This window comes from Rhynchophorus ferrugineus, unplaced genomic scaffold (genome assembly GCF_030347505.1).
Source record: "Rhynchophorus ferrugineus isolate W39M unplaced genomic scaffold, kcgeb_rfMv2 rfM7, whole genome shotgun sequence".
NCBI classification, from domain to species: Eukaryota; Metazoa; Arthropoda; class Insecta; order Coleoptera; family Curculionidae; genus Rhynchophorus; species Rhynchophorus ferrugineus.
This window is the reverse complement of record NW_027472586.1, coordinates 16011725-16030339: the sequence shown is the minus strand read 5'-3', so window position 1 is coordinate 16030339 and position 18615 is coordinate 16011725. Positions and strand designations below refer to the sequence as shown.

At 30.5% G+C, this 18615-nt stretch overlaps 1 protein-coding gene across 1 annotated transcript in view; it reads left to right on the top strand.

Annotated features, from left to right (window-relative positions):
• Positions 1–18615, top strand: part of Epac (Exchange protein directly activated by cAMP) — a 517502-nt gene that overhangs the window by 119210 nt on the left and 379677 nt on the right. The window lies entirely within an intron of this gene.

Here is an 18615-nt window from a genome sequence, read left to right as displayed (position 1 = left end):
GTTATGTCACCTGAACATTTAAATGGTTATCTTTGCATGTTATTGTGGTACAAAATGTCTAATTAAGCGTCATATATTGCGGGTGGACCAGTGTCAAAAAAGTAACATAATATTATTTTTATTTCAATTGTTACCCCAATATTTCCTTTTAATTTTATGGCAATGTTGACTTAATTAGAACAAATTTTTGAGAGAGGTTTCAAGAGCTTAACGATTATGAATACTACTTGTTTCGGTCCATGAACATCGTCCTTGTAAATTTTAATAATTATATATGTTCAGATTGTTAAATAATATTGTGTTGTAAAATTTCCTGAAAATATTAAAATAAATATAAATTTATATGAAAATGTAGATCTTTAATGTTTGATTATAGCTTAATAATACTGAACGTTTATAAATACTTTACTATCGTAATATACCCACGCAAAATCCTGGAAACGCTGTCTCTTGGTGAACAGAACAAGGTCAACAGATTGGAATATTTACCAAATTTTTATAAAAAGTATGATCGTAATATTTGCATTTAAAAATCAGATATTTTTTGCTACTTTCCAGATTTCCAGACGTCCAAATCGGCTTTAATATAAACTCTTTTCAATTTCAGCCACTTGAATCTGAAACACAATTTTAATACTTACTATGAATCAATTTCTTTTTATCTGATATATAAAGAATAAATCGAGAAAATAAATAAATCCTGTAGAATAACAATTAACGTTATTAATATTACAATAAACAATTTAGAAATGTTTATTAAGCCAAATTAAAGGATATTTAATAAATGTTAAAATATTTTAATGCTTGGCTGGGTATTTGAATAGGTTAAGACGAGCGAACGTCTTCCTTCTTTCAATCCATGTTAGTTTGGGAGGTCTTTTTAATTTTCAAATTTAATTACTTTTTATCCTGTCCATCTTTGTTTCACCCTTAAATGTTCTGAGATATTTCATTCCTGTCGACAATACCTACGTCTTGTAACCGAATGTTAGAGTTGGTCTTTAAATTGCGATGTACACTTCTATTATAGGCTTGTTTGATATTTTCTTCTTATTAATGAATTTGATATTAATTGTACATATTCACGGTTTTAATTTGTTTGTTTTATTCATTGTGATTCTATATTCTCTTATCGATCTCTTGGATCTGTTTAAGGGTTTCTGTAGATGTTCTGGCCTATAAATTGTTATTAGTGCATCATCTGCAAAAGCTCCTACCTATTTTGTTAATGTTTTTATATCCTATATGTATTCATGTTTGGTTTGTTTGATATTTCTTTATTATTTTATTCGTTAATATGAAAAAGGGCTGGGCTTAAATTTCCGCTTTGCTATTGCTGCCTGCTTGGGTTTTGACTATTTTTTTATTTTAAGTTGTCTGCTATGAGGGCATTGGTATTTATCCTGTTTATTTCTTGAGCTATTAATATTTTCTTATTATACCTCTTTGTTCTGATATATCCCGTAGTTTTTTCTTGTTAATCTGTCAAATACATTTTCCCAATAAATAATTGTTACGTACATTTTTTATTTGGGTTGAGGTTTTGCCACTAACTATATTATACTAAAGTCTGCAATACTTTTAGTGACTTATCTACAACTGATTTTAGACAATTTTCCATAATATGTTTGCATTACTTCATGGCTGTGAACAACAGACGGTTTAGGTCTATAAATATTACCACTAAGTCTCTTTTAACTCACTTTATATGTATCGCAACAATGTTTGCCAATCCTGTAGGATTTCTTCCTCTTTCCAAAATCAGCTCCATTTCCGATATTTTAATCCGATGTTTATTCTGTTCTCCAATCATATCGGTACATATTTTAATTCTTCAATATCTATCTCCTCAGTGCTACTATTTTCTTTTTTGTTGGTCGGTATATGAAAATTACACCACCACATTACAATTCCTGCTACCATAAGAAGGCACAGCGGACTTCTTGTATGTTGATATTTTCGAAATATAATGGGTTGTTTCATTAGTACCTCACAGAAAGCTGACGTGAGGAATTTAATTTAAATCCACCCACCCATAATGAAAAACTATAAATTTATTATATTATATTTTATACAATAATTATTTTTTGTACAAGGAATCATAATTAGAATTTAAGGAAATATTTTTACTATTTTATATTTATATTGTATTTTTACTTTACACCATATAAAATATTCGAAGATTACGGTTCTAAAATTATTCTAAAACATCTCGATGCAGGACGATGACGTGAAATACGAAACCGACCGGAACCAACATCGGAAATTTTAATGGCGATTTAGAGCTTCATAAAGCCGTATCGAGTAGGAAATTTAAAGGAGTAACGCTACTTTATTGCAGAAAGTAGGTAAACTGGAGGAATAAAAGCCGGTTAATGTCTGTTTCGCCTGGGGAGGCAAATAACTCTTTCGTCTGTTTGTTTAAGGACGGCAGGGTAGGTTTTATTGTCCTCGGTGAGATATAACGAGCAACAATTTGTTTTGTTTATCTTCAGATGAAACAAATTTTAGTACAAAAACGGAAAGAGTAACTTTAGTTAGGACTATTTAATGTTATTCAGGATTAGGACATAAACTAGATGGGAAGACACTTCAACTTTAGCAATTAATAACGTTGTTGTAAATTAAGTTTTAGAAAGATATTTTGATAGCCGTTTCACATTTTTGGGCTGCATTCTGTCAAAGTTGTACTTAGAATTATCGAACGAAACTTAAGATTTTAAAAATATTTTCTGCTACTTAGTAATTTGCTTCCTTGAAACAATAATCCAATACGTTGGCAAATTTTCATCACTAGATTTTTTCATATCCTTAAGTGAGTTGTGCGCCTATTTTCACCTACTTTCCGCGAATATTGATGCTAGATCTGATATAATATTCCCCTTACGATGATAGTATCTTAGACTGCCCACTCCCTGCAATTCGGCATCTAGCTGGTTAGTGTGTTTGTCTATGCTGGCTTGATAATTCTTGCTGTATTGACTTATACATATTTTTTGTTTATGTATGGTGGAATATTGAACATAATTTTCATCGCGTTTCTTTAAAGCATTTCCACTGTGTCGATGTTACTATAGCTGGTTTTGCCCCATAGCGGCTTGTCATAGGTATATATGCTTCAATACAGATTTATTGATGACATTCTACTGGCGTCTGACAACTGTGATTTGCGTCCGATGAGCTAGTACATATATTTCACAGGTTGGCAGGTATAAGTGTAAGATTCTTTGAACCAACCTATCTGTATTGGTTTATATGTTATTGGTTGAGCAATGTTTCGGTCAGAGTCAGGTGTAGTTGGTTCTTTTCGGATACAGATACGTGATTACCATGTGTTGAAAGCATTGCGGTAACATCCTCAGACGTCCCTGTAGTAGCATAAGTGTGAATGGCCATATATGTGAATGAATATTCTGTGAATACTACATAGAGAACCGAACCCAGTATGTTGCCTTGTAGTACTCCTAAAACCCAAAATTGCTATTATTTCTATTAATCATATTAATATTCTAAATAACAGATGTATGTTAAGGAATACTTCAATAAATTGATGTGAGTTCTTGCGGAAAGTTCTGCTTTATGCTTTATTTCGACTGAAAATGAGTGAATTGAGAGGTAATTTGTATTTTTGTAATAGGTGTGTATGTAACAGATGTATAGGGTGATTGGTCGGTGGAATTTGTTAAATTTTTTATGAGAACATTTCAGAATAGATCAGATATTATTTGCTAACTTTAAAAAATTAATAGATTGACCGGTTTACCTACCATCTATTTTTAAAATAACTTAAAAACTAAGTATATAATATAATATACCCATCCTCACTTATTCTTAATAAGTCCTTACTTATTCTATAGTAACAATATTAACACTACTATTTTTTTTCTTTTAATTTAATTATATGGTTTGAAAGTATGTCCTGCTTGAGTGTTATATATATATATATATATATATATATATATATATATATATATATATATATATATAAGGGTTGTAATACCTCGTTATTAACCTGAGATTGGTTATCTTTACTATTCTCTTGATTCTCTGGTAACAGTCAGTATCAGAATTTTTTGGTGTAATTCCTACAGCTTGTGGATACATCAACGGTACCTCATAGCACTTTGATCTGAAAAATTTGAATTTTATATGTATTTTATTTATGTATGTTTGTGTTTCTAACAAAAATTTTCAGCTTTCAAGTGCATGGAATTACATTTTTACATGATACATGAATAAAAATCACGTTTTCTTTATTCTTATGCTTAGACATATTTGTGTATAATTCTGAAGGGTTTTATTGGAACCCCAAAGGTACTGACTATTGTATATTATTCAGTAGTAACGAATATTTATTGTAGTATTGTAGAAATAGCAGACACGGTTAATAGTATATTAGTCAATTTGGTGGATTACTGGGCGTCTGATTTGATGTTCGAATTACTGTATTGTGTAGGCAGTTTTGAAGATAAATAATTCATTTCATAATATATACGTAAATTAAATTAACAAGGGTATATGTATTTACGTATGCACTACACATGCCTATATGATAGCTACCATGTTGTACTTATTCAATTTAATAAATCCTAATAGAAATATATTTTTTTGCAACTTGTAATATTTTCTTTAGCCGATATATACAGATATTAATTAAGTTGAATAGTATTTCTAGTTCAATTTTAAAAACTACTCTAATTTAACTAGTTTTGTAATACAATATTCATTTGTCGTTATCTTATGTATTTATCGCTCCATCCAAACTAAGAAATTGAATTGCTTCGCTTATCTGGAATCATGTTTCTGAAAAAAAATCTATTTGGCAATAGGTACATTATTTCGTATATTTAGTTTTTCTATCTCGTGAATAAATTAAATATTTCGTTTTATCTCAAAAATAATTAATATTGGCTCTATCGTAAAATACAATATCTACAACAATATACGAGGTTGGTTGCTAAGCTTATCTCGAGGGTTTTTTAGAAAAAGAATAATTAATCAGTAAATTTTCAGGTAAATTTTCTCTTATATCAATTCATATTTTGTTCGCGATGAAGTTTAAAAGAAGGAAACTAGATGAAAAAGAGTTCCGTGAATAAGTAATTTTCCTTAACTTATGAAAAACTCCTTGGGTGACTATTTAATCTAACGTTCATTGAGATCTCTATTATTATTTGTTTAATATATTGACTTGAGTTCAAGCAGCATTATCTACGTATTTGTGAAGAGCAGCACTAATATTTGACGCGTTCCATCTTCCATATGAGCATATCCAAATTTTTTGACTTAACCTGTCAATTAATTATTTGCTTTCAAGCTATTAAGAGTAGCTTGATTATTAAAAAGTGCTTTTTACCTATCTATACCTCAAATCCAACTAGATTTCTCCAATAAAGTTATTGAACTATTTGCATTGATGCACATTTCAACGATATTATAATCCAGATATAACGGTATGCAAAGTCTTTTAAACAGATTTTTTTTTTATTAATATAATATTATAGTATACGCAATATATACTGTATACCTTGTATAATTTTTGGGGTACAATTTGTTTTTTGGAAGGATATTGTTTCAAAAAATTTAATTTTTTGATACTATTCTCTAATATATATATTTATATATTTTTCAGAAAAAAACACGACTTTTCTGCCGACTACTTCAAAATCGCTATATTTAAAATATGAAAACGAATTATAACGTTAAAAAATATAAGATTGCGATTTTTTTCTCTTTGTCCTTCTTTTTTTTTTCTCAATATATAGTTTTAAAGTCGCACATATCTAGTTATATGTATTTAATCAAACCATACTTTTGAGAGTTGGAAAGCCAACAATCCATGGAGGATTCGAGATATAAATATGATAAGCATTACGCCTTTACTCATTTAAAAGTTATAAGAGTTCTTAATTGCAGTTTCGAATCATTTACTTAAGGTTTGATACCAAATAACGGGAAAAGCGGGATTTTTGGACAACAAAACTTAACATAAAATCGGGTCATTTTTGAAACGAATGATTACGAGCTATAGAGTATGTATCACGTACGATTATAGTATGCCTACAAGATCGGATTACAAAGGGTTACAAATTCTACAGTGATGACAAGGAATTGTTTGATAAAATTGGAACGGAAAAATTGTTGATCATGAGCTGCTTGAACTTAACAAAACCCACTTTTTATTATTAACAACTAATATAATATAAGCAGGTGATTAAATAAGAATATCCAAGACTAATCAATAGGAAAGACATTGTTTTCATGACATTGCTATGGGGTATACCTGTTTAGTGATTCGAAAAAACATTGGCAGATTTCAGCCAGATCACAGACTCTGCTCTGACCAATCACAATTTTTTTCGATATCTACAAAACTCACATAATGATAACAGGTCAATTGAAAAGTCCCCGGCCTGAAACATAGAAGGCGCTACTAGAATTAAATCCATATGTTTTTAGTTAGCCTTAACTCTGAAAAGATGCGTGTATAAATTTGACAGCTGTCGGATTATTAGTTTGTGAATTATAGCATTTTGAGGGAAGCAACTTTTGTTATTGTGGAAAAAATGGATAAAAACAACTTACACATTTTGATAAAATATTGCTTTTTGAAGGGGAAAAATACAATTGAAGCTAAAATTTGGTTTGATGCCGAGTTTTCGGATACTGCTCCAGGAAAATCAACCATCAAGGATTGGTGAGCACCGAAGATGATGAATGCAGTGGTGCCTAAAAAAGGTTATTACCGACGAAAACAAAGATCGACACAATGATTTTGAATAACCGTTCATTGAAATTGAATGATATAGCAGACACTCTAAAGATATCAACGGAACGTGTACATCATATCATTCACGAATATTTGTGTATGAGAAAGTTCTGTGTAAAGAGGTGCCGCGCGAGCTCACTTTTGACCAAAAACAATGACGAGTTGATGGTTAGGAACAGTGTTTGAAGATGATCAAGCTTAATAAACCTCAGTTTTTGCATCGATATGTGATAATGGATGAAACATGGCTCCATAATTTCTATTCGATGTCCAATCGACAGTCATCCGGTGGACTGCAGGAACCCGCTCAAAGCGTGGGAAAAGCAACAGTTGGCTGGCAAGGTTATGGCGTCTGTATTTTAGGATGCCCACGGAATTATTTTCATTTACTACCTTGAAAAAGGAATGACCATCAGCAGCGACTATTACATAGCGTATTGGACCTTTTGAAGGTCGAAATCACTGAAAAATGGCCGCATATGTGGAAAAAGAAAGTGCTGCTTCACCAAGACAATGCACCGTGTCACAAGTTAACGAAATAGATGACAAAAATCCATGAATTGGGCTTCGAATTGCTTCCACATCCACCGTATTCTCCAGATCCGGCCCCTAGCGACTAATTTCTGTTCTCAGCTCTCAAAAGAATGGGAAGAAATTATCGTCGAATGAAGAGGTGATCGCTGAAACTGAGGCCTATTTTGAAGCAAAGGACAAATCGTACTACAAATATGGTATCAAAAAGTTGGAGGGTGGCTGCAATCAGTGTATCACCTTTTAAGGGAATTATGTTGAATAAAAAAAAACTAATTTTGCCAAAAAAATGTGTTTTACTATGATAGGCCGGGAACTTTAAGAAAAAAAAAACGATTTTTCATTTGAAGGCTAACATATAACTTATGAAATCCGAATACAGGTAGTAAACTAAGGAGGCAACATCAAAATAGTCTATTTTGCATATTAATTATGAATTACAAAGCGTATAGGCACTGTGATTCTGTAAAAATTCAGAAAAAAACTGTCAACCGATTAAAAAGCCCGGAAATTTTAAAGTTCGCACACAACAAAAAAGACATTTGCATCCTAGGCATGTTGAAAATATATCGAAATATCTATAAAATCCATAAATATGAACATCCAAGTTTTCCCCCCGATTATAGAAAAAGTGTCAAAAACGATAATTTTTTTTAACAAATGTTTATATTTCCAGACTTTTCTTCATTTCAGTACCTTTTGTACTGGTGTTCAACTATTATGCCGAGCTGATTTATTTACTAGTTATAATTTATGAAAATATTCCTGGCTTTCATTAGGTAAATACAATATTTTGTTCTTGTCATAATTCCACTTGTCATTAATATGAATATTTAAGTATAATTCTCATGGCTAAATATTTTTCTCAGTACTTTATCGTGGTTATAGCCAGAATCTGACAACAAAAAACGACCAAGAAATTGAATAAAAATCGACCCAACGACCGTAGTAAGATTTCAAAAAGTCGCTCGTTATTCTTTTGATATCGCATCAAAGACATCGAAAAGTTTCGACTCCCCAATGGCAAAAGGAGAACGACCAAATTTGAATCGTTGTTTCCGGGACTATACGACCGCCACCTTAAGGACTCAGCTGCGCGAAGGGTCGAGAATAAACGATTGCGGATTATTGCGGTAAAGATATCGTTTTCGAGCCGGTCAAGGGACAAAACCTGCTTTTAAGGGCCTCGTTTGATGTCGTTGGAAGGTGGTGCTGTTACATAAACAAGAATTAGGATATTTATCGTTTTATTAAAACCTAAACAGATGTTCGGAGTATAAGTTAGGGAAGTCGACGCCGATTTCAACGTTAACGTTCTGTTTTATTTGTTCGGTTGTCCTCGTATTTTTAAAGTCACCCCTTTTAGGTAGATGCTCTTTTCTGTTGAATGATTAAATATAATTATTTTGTCAGAAGTTCATTAGATACTTAGACATTTTAATGGTACAATTTAAAGAAAACTTTTATTTGTTTTTATGACATTTGTAGGATGTAAAAATAAGTTGTCAGCTTCTTTTGGTGATCTTGAAGTATTTTACTATGAATTGATACAATATGTTTCAGTTGTGTAAGTTAAGGATGTCGGAGAGATAAACGAATAAAATTGTCAATTTTGTTTGTAAAATTCTAATAGTATTTTGAGTCTTTCTGGGATATTGCCGACCAGTATTTGTCACATTTTGTGACCACATCTGGCTTATTTGTGATATGGGAAAACTTTTATAATTGACCATTGGCTAGAAGAGAAGGTGATTGGCAAATGCATAATTTCTGTATACTTTCTGAGTAGATGTGACATACATGCCACCTTAAATAGTTCGAACCAAGATGTTTTAATCCTCTTTCACTCTTTCTGAAATTCTCGGAAAACTCACAATTCATAAGGTCGTTTTGGTTCACTTAAATTGTAATTAGTGCAAATAAATTAATTAGTGTTTCATTAATTCGGAAGAGAGGTCAGCTGAAATCGTCAGCTGTGGGCAACTAGGACACAAAATGGATTAGCAACAATAAACAAATAAAAGTAAGCAAGGCTCCAACTCCAGTTTGCTATGAGAAATGTCGAAGATGTTCTCCAAAGACGAAGAGAGAACTAGTTAGTTTAGCTTATTTTTTTTTAAGGAGTGTCTGAGTGTATGGAGTTGGGTAAAAGAAATTCCGTTTTATTTAAGTTTTTCCAAAAGAGTTTTTTTTATATTAAAATCTATTTTATTTTAACCGTCTGGCCAATGACCGGGCATCCGGGTATCCATTTCAATCCAAAGGTAAAATATATTAACTTCTTCTTAATTTTTTTTATGGCCGTCTGCATCCCCTAAATTGAACTAATTTGACACTAATTTTTCGTCAAATTTGTTAACAATCAGTTAATTAATAAAAGTTATTAACTATCAAACTTGATACCCCGCCCGTTCAATATCCAGGTAGCCGAGTACCCACTAAGATGTATATGAACGACGGGTTTATACACACTTCAGAGACTGCTTATTAAAGTATTTAGTTAATTTCATTTTTAAACTGATAATAGACAATTTAATTTTTTTTATTTAGACAATAATTTTTATTATAAACAATAACAAAAATAGTAAGTAAGAAATACCTAGCTCCGTTTTATTTTATTTTATTAATATCGTTAAATTAATTTATTAATTTTATTAAATTATTTCGTACATCCTTCACATGTCGTGGTTGTAATAGAGTGTTCGTCAAAAATAGGGTTCTCACATACCTAACATATTTTTCTAGTTTTGCGACGTTTTTTAAATTCACTTTGGAGACATTCATAGCATACACCAGTAATCTTTTTCCTCCCAGTTAAATCGAGCTGCGTCAGGGGTGTCGATGATACAGATGATGCTCGCTGATGGGATTGGGATTGAGAGCTCGACGAGCTCAATTCTGATACTGGCGTACCTAAACTCTCATCACCATAATTCTCCAACGCTAGACAATTTTCGATGAACTCACACTGCATTTATTCCTTTTCGGGAGTAAAACAGCAAAATATGATGAAAAATCTTCTTGAAACTTGATTTGGAAAACCCTATAACTTTTGACTAAATAAAGGAGTAATGCTTATTACACTTATATCTGGAATGTTCAATGGATTTTTACCTTTTAAAGGTGAGAAACTGTGGTTTCATTGAATACGTATTACTGCTGAAACATATATGCGACTTTAAAACTATATATTGGAAAAAAAAGAACAGAACGAAAAAAAAATCACTATCTTATATTGTCCATCGTTATGATTCGTCTCCTTATTTTAATCATCGCGGTTTCGAGGTAGTAAGAAGGATCAATATCTGGTGAATATGACGGGTGGAGTGGATTTCATAGATTTTCAGTTCAGTTTGTTTTTATAACGACACTATATATTCAATGGTTGCGACATATGTATCTCTTTGTAATGATAGCTAATTATTTAATCGGATTTGAACTTTCAATATCTCGTTTAAAAAATTTCTTCTCTTAGTTTTAGACACCAAATTTTTCTTAGTGACCCCCAACTACATTCTTAGCTTAGCACTACCACGTGTTTGTGAAAACAACTATATTATCAGTCCTGTAAATTTCTACAAAGTATTTTTAGTTATACATTTTTATTAAAACTATGTGAGAAAATCTAAAACAAGCGATTATATTTTCTCTCTCTTAACGTATTAACAAATAACTGCAGCAAAAATATTTTTCACTGGATCACTTGTTCAAGTATTAGTAATGGTTTTTTCTGTTCGAGACGAATAATGACATTATGCACATTTGGAAGTGTGGACGCTCCCGTGCTGACGTGATTCTGGGGTCTTCTTTGATGGGAATTATCAGATCTTCTGATAATGTCCGTGACTATCTCAATTTTTAGGTCGCGATGGAGGTTATCTCACTTTTTTTCACCCCACAGCTGCTCCACACTGCTCTTGGTATTTATATATATATATATATATATATATATATATATATATATACATATATATATATATATATATATATATATAAATATATATATATATATATATATATATATACATATATATATATATATATAAATATATATATATATATATATATATACATATATATATATATATATATATATATAAATATATATATATATATATATATATATATATATATATATATACATATATATATATATATATATAAATATATATATATATATATATATATATATATATATATATATATATATATATATACATATATATATATATATATATATATATATATATATATATATATTTATATATATATATATATGTATATATATATATATATATATATATATATATATATATATATATTTATATATATATATATATATATGTATATATATATATATATATATATATATATATATTTATATATATATATATATATATTTATATATATATATATATATGTATATATATATATATATATATATATATATATATATTTATATATATATATATATATATATATATATGTATATATATATATATATATAAGCGCATCACATTTAGTAATTTTGTCTATTAGGTTTCTTAGTGAGAGTGATTAGGTTCAATTAGTGAGAGATGAATTATCAAGCAATTAAATTAATATCAAAGCAATAGCTCTATCGCAATATGAACACTGCTGATATGCTCATCTATCTACAGTTCTTCAAGAACTAAATCAGCAATTGTTACGACAGTCGAGGATTCGAATCCTGCTGGCGCATGGATATACTTTATGTTTGTGATTGTAATTACAAATGTTTTTATAGCAGGTCAATTAAAAAGTCCCCGGCCTGACACATAGATGGCGCTACTAGAATTAAATCCATATGTTTTTTAGTTAACCCTAACCCTCAAAAGATTAGTTTGTGAATGATAGCATTTTGAATGAAGCAACTTTTGTTATTGTTAACAAAATGGGTAAAAATTTCACGTGTTGATAAAATATTGCTTTTTGAAGGGAAAAATACAGTTCAAACAAAAACTTGGCTTGATGCCGAGTTTCCGGACACTGCCCCAGGAAAATCAACCATCAAGGATTTGTATGTCAAGTTTAGACATGGTGAATTGCTTTCTTATCCACCGTATTCTCCAGATCTAGCCCCCAGCGACTATTTCATGTTTTCATATCTCAAAAGAATGCTCGCTGGGAAGAAATTTTTGTTGAATGAAGAGGCGCCGAAACTGAGGCCTATTTTGAAGCAAAAGACAAATCGTACTACAAAAATGGTATCGAAAAGTTGGCCGGTCGCTATAATCAGTGTATCAAGGGAATTATGTTGAATAAAAAAAATAATTTTGCCAAAAAAATGTGTTTTACCTTGATAGGCCGCGGAATTTTCAATTGACCTGTTAAGCAACAGTGAAAGATCCAACAATAAATAACAGTCACGCCAGCAACCAGGCTGAGTAAGACCAGATGCCCCCTGGGATGATCTCTAAATTAACTGGTCAGTCAGTAGGCTTAATGCCGAGGATCGTGGTTCGGAGCCCACGCTAAATAATAAGTCCAATCCAGATAAACCGCCGTTGGTAAAATGGACAAGGTCGCTAAGGTACAACGTAAAATACTTCGAAATATATGACAATATTTTCAAACCACTGCATCATTCTCCAATCACATCCATTCAATAAAATTATTAAATACATAAATTTAATAAAACTGCGTCTCAACATAAAACCAATTAACTAAATATGACGTCGAAATTATAAATTATCGTAAATATATTTCTATCAAATCACAAATATTTAATAATTATACCCCAGTAAAATATGCCGGTGTATACTTTAATAAATGACAACAATTACTAAAATTCAAATTAAGTACACCAATTATATAAATATTTTAATTGTTATAAATATAATAGTAATTGTTCTTAACAATATAGAGATAATTTCGGTCTTTCTGTATTAATTACAATTATTATCAATGATAAGGAGAGATTGCACGTTTGTTTTTATTAGAAACATCGTATGAGACGTATGAAAATAGGATTGTGAGCGTGTGATTACTATATAAACACATCAGATTAGATTCACCTACAAATACGAAATAAAGGAAATGATAAGCTATAGAATAATAAGGCCATAAGATTTGATAAATTAGTTGTGGAGTAACCTCTGATGATGAAACTAAATGAAAGTAAATTTCCCATTACAAAATATTAAATAAACAGACATGACTTTAATATTCAGAAAGTAAAGATTTGTGATCTGCTGACTTTTTCGACCTTGCACAGGCTTTTGCCGATTTGAAGGTAATATATCCCTAAGCATATCTGCATTAATCCATGCTTTGTTACATGAAGGAACATAATCTAATCTCTAAGTGTTAGTGTACTGTCTTCTTTGCATCTCCACAATAATATATAGTACTACCGCTACATTTGCTGATGGTACCGCAATATTAGCACTAGCAAAGACGGCTGAAAATTCAACCCAAAAACTCCATTCCACAAGTACTCTTGACAAATTTGCCATCTGGATTAAAAAATGGCGAATTAGCAACGTACCTAATAATCCATAACAGTAAAATACCTTCACATTCCACAGAATAGTAAGCTCAAATGGAAAGAGTAAATAAAAAAGAAGCGTAACGAACTCAACATCAAGTCCAACAAAATGTATTGGCTGCTTGGACGAAATTCCAGGTTATCAGTTTTATATATATATTTAAATATATTTAAATATATATATATAAATATATAAATATATATATTATATATATATAAATATATATATATATTTAAATATATTTAAATATATATATATAAATATATAAATATATATATTATATATATATAAATATATATATATATTTAAATATATTTAAATATATATATATAAATATATAAATATATATATTATATATATATAAATATATATATATATATTTAAATATATAAATATATATATATATATATATATATATATATATATATATATATATATATATATATATATATATATATATATATATATATATATATATATTTAAATATATTTAAATATATATATAAAACTGATAACCTGGAATTTCGTCCAAGCAGCCAATACATTTTGTTGGACTTGATGTTGAGTTCGTTACGCTTCTTTTTTATTTACTCTTTCCATTTGAGCTTACTATTCTGTGGAATGTGAAGGTATTTTACTGTTATGGATTATTAGGTACGTTGCTAATTCGCCATTTTTTAATCCAGATGGCAAATTTGTCAAGAGTACTTGTGGAATGGAGTTTTTGGGTTGAATTTTCAGCCGTCTTTGCTAGTGCTAATATTGCGGTACCATCAGCAAATGTAGCGGTAGTACTATACATTATTGTGGAGATGCAAAGAAGACAGTACACTAACACTTAGAGATTAGATTATGTTCCTTCATGTAACAAAGCATGGATTAATGCAGATATGCTTAGGGATATATTACCTTCAAATCGGCAAAAGCCTGTGCAAGGTCGAAAAAGTCAGCAGATCACAAATCTTTACTTTCTGAATATTAAAGTCATGTCTGTTTATTTAATATTTTGTAATGGGAAATTTACTTTCATTTAGTTTCATCATCAGAGGTTACTCCACAACTAATTTATCAAATCTTATGGCCTTATTATTCTATAGCTTATCATTTCCTTTATTTCGTATTTGTAGGTGAATCTAATCTGATGTGTTTATATAGTAATCACACGCTCACAATCCTATTTTCATACGTCTCATACGATGTTTCTAATAAAAACAAACGTGCAATCTCTCCTTATCATTGATAATAATTGTAATTAATACAGAAAGACCGAAATTATCTCTATATTGTTAAGAACAATTACTATTATATTTATAACAATTAAAATATTTATATAATTGGTGTACTTAATTTGAATTTTAGTAATTGTTGTCATTTATTAAAGTATACACCGGCATATTTTACTGGGGTATAATTATTAAATATTTGTGATTTGATAGAAATATATTTACGATAATTTATAATTTCGACGTCATATTTAGTTAATTGGTTTTATGTTGAGACGCAGTTTTATTAAATTTATGTATTTAATAATTTTATTGAATGGATGTGATTGGAGAATGATGCAGTGGTTTGAAAATATTGTCACATATTTCGAAGTATTTTACGTTGTACCTTAGCGACCTTGTCCATTTTACCAACGGCGGTTTATCTGGATTGGACTTATTATTTAGCGTGGGCTCCGAACCACGATACTCGGCATTAAGCCTACTGACTGACCAGTTAATTTAGAGATCATCCCAGGGGGCATCTGGTCTTACTCAGCCTGGTTGCTGGCGTGACTGTTATTTATTGTTGGATCTTTCACTGTTGCTTAACAGGTCAATTGAAAATTCCGCGGCCTATCAAGGTAAAACACATTTTTTTGGCAAAATTATTTTTTTTATTCAACATAATTCCCTTGATACACTGATTATAGCGACCGGCCAACTTTTCGATACCATTTTTGTAGTACGATTTGTCTTTTGCTTCAAAATAGGCCTCAGTTTCGGCGCCTCTTCATTCAACAAAAATTTCTTCCCAGCGAGCATTCTTTTGAGATATGAAAACAGGAAATAGTCGCTGGGGGCTAGATCTGGAGAATACGGTGGATAAGAAAGCAATTCATCATGTCTAAACTTGACATACAAATCCTTGATGGTTGATTTTCCTGGGGCAGTGTCCGGAAACTCGGCATCAAGCCAAGTTTTTGTTTGAACTGTATTTTTCCCTTCAAAAAGCAATATTTTATCAACACGTGAAATTTTTACCCATTTTGTTAACAATAACAAAAGTTGCTTCATTCAAAATGCTATCATTCACAAACTAATCTTTTGAGGGTTAGGGTTAACTAAAAAACATATGGATTTAATTCTAGTAGCGCCATCTATGTGTCAGGCCGGGGACTTTTTAATTGACCTGCTATAAAAACATTTGTAATTACAATCACAAACATAAAGTATATCCATGCGCCAGCAGGATTCGAATCCTCGACTGTCGTAACAATTGCTGATTTAGTTCTTGAAGAACTGTAGATAGATGAGCATATCAGCAGTGTTCATATTGCGATAGAGCTATTGCTTTGATATTAATTTAATTGCTTGATAATTCATCTCTCACTAATTGAACCTAATCACTCTCACTAAGAAACCTAATAGACAAAATTACTAAATGTGATGCGCTTTTAAAACGCACCAAGACGTCACAACAAATGATAAAAGAATGGATCATGTAAGACAATCAAGAGCCTATAGGGATCATCGACAAAACTAAAAATCAGGGTGAAGGTCAAGGATGGTGAGACGTCTCAAGAATTTGCGAAGCTAAAGCTTAAGTTTGAGCTCAATCGTTATCTATTGACGCTAGTCCAAAGGTTTGTCCTTATTATATAACACATTTTCTTCATGACTGTTTTCATAAAAAATGCGGTAGCGCCATGGTTGGGGTCTACGTGATAGCTTATATCTTCACCCTTAGATATTCTTCTTCAAGACTGTAAAATGTCGGCTGGTTTTGATCAAGAAATCTGACTCCAATTCAAAAGCGCCAATGTTTCAGATTGGGAATTTATTTCGTCCCCAAAGTGATGCTATGGAGCTGAAACCCTGAAATAATCGAACTTAAATAGTGATTATTAATATGAAATTTAATTTTAATCTGATAAGAATTAAGGAATCATCCTTATTAATTTACAAGTTGAGTTTTAAGAATTAGTTCCACTTTATCTTAATTGATCATTATATGTGTTTGATATGACGCAATAGAAACGTAGATACGTAGAAAAGCAAATGTGCAATAATTAACCGATAAGATATATATTGTTCTTAGTATTTTAGAGATTGGTTTAAAAGAATACCATTATTTTATCAATTATGTATCCCACTAGCTTTCATCTATATTTTGTTTCAAAATATGTTAAATATATAATCATTGTTTTCAATAAAAAATGAATGCTACAACAATTTCACCTTTTTTTTGTACACGCCTCTATTCAAAAGAAAAAAACGATATTGTATTGTATATTCGTCTCTATTCTATATTCTATATCTATATATAAATACACATTTGACAATACACCCCATTTGACAATAAATTAGATATGCTATATTGAAAATTGACTGAAGAAGTTCTTGAAGATCAGAATCAGATATTTGTAGATATAGTGTATCATCGTGATCTATGTTAATCCTGATGTGTTTGTGTGGTGATACATTTTATCAGAGGTCGCGTGGGATATGCTTGTAACCCCAAGTAGAATACTTGGATATACATGATAAATTTAATAGATAGTATAGAAAGTAAATCGCTTGTAACGAAATAATCATATTTTAAACATGGACAGAAGTGAAAAATAGGAAACACATGCGGGCTATTTATATGTATAGAACATACCATGGTAGTGTAGGAACTTCCCGAGGTGAAAATGAACAAATGAATGAAGAATTTCAACACGCTTGATCCAGCGTGCCTCCGGTCTCCGAATTCCTACCAGAGACTGACTGTCTTCAAGGCTTTAACAATATTCATCTACAGTCCTCTCAACTTTTTCATCGTCAACTTATAACCGATGCTTAGAAGGAGCGTCTACTTCTCAACCAACAAGCTGCTGCATTTGGAAGACCTCATAGTCATACATAGCACTGGCAAGATAAGGGTTCGAAAAAGACGGAATTTATACAGATTTTAAATGGATTCGATACATCATTTCACTCTTGCTTATAGCTAATGAAACTAATTAATAACTTTTACATTCAAATCTGAGAGTAATGGCCATACGAAATTAGGACGAAAGTAAATATGCGTTGTCCTGGTTAAAGGATTTTTGGATTCAATTGATCAATAAGAGTGAAAAATTCTTGTCCATGAAAATGATAAATAATAAGTGGAAAATGATTTTTGAAACAAAATTTAATATTAATTTTTTTCGTTGTCAAATACTGATGAATTTATTTCCTTTATTAAGATGCTTTTTGTTGAGGCATTTAAGAGAATATTCCTAATTAATATTATTGCGACGCGTCAAGGTTCAATCAGTCATTAAATGGACTAAAAGATCATGTTAAAGATCGAATCTTACAGAATATCCAAGCCAAATTCTTTGTCTCAACTTTGGACGTCAACAATAGAATTTACTTCTTTCGAGGGTAAAATTTCAAATTGTTTCAAAGATTTCGGTTGGATATTTAGACGAGATTATATGTCATATAATTAGAAACAAGCAAAATGAAGAAAAATCACGAAAAATATTAGAAAATATCAGTTTGGAACTAAGCTAGTTTTTGTTTTATATTAATGAACATATTTTCGAGAGAAAAGGTTTCAGTTTTT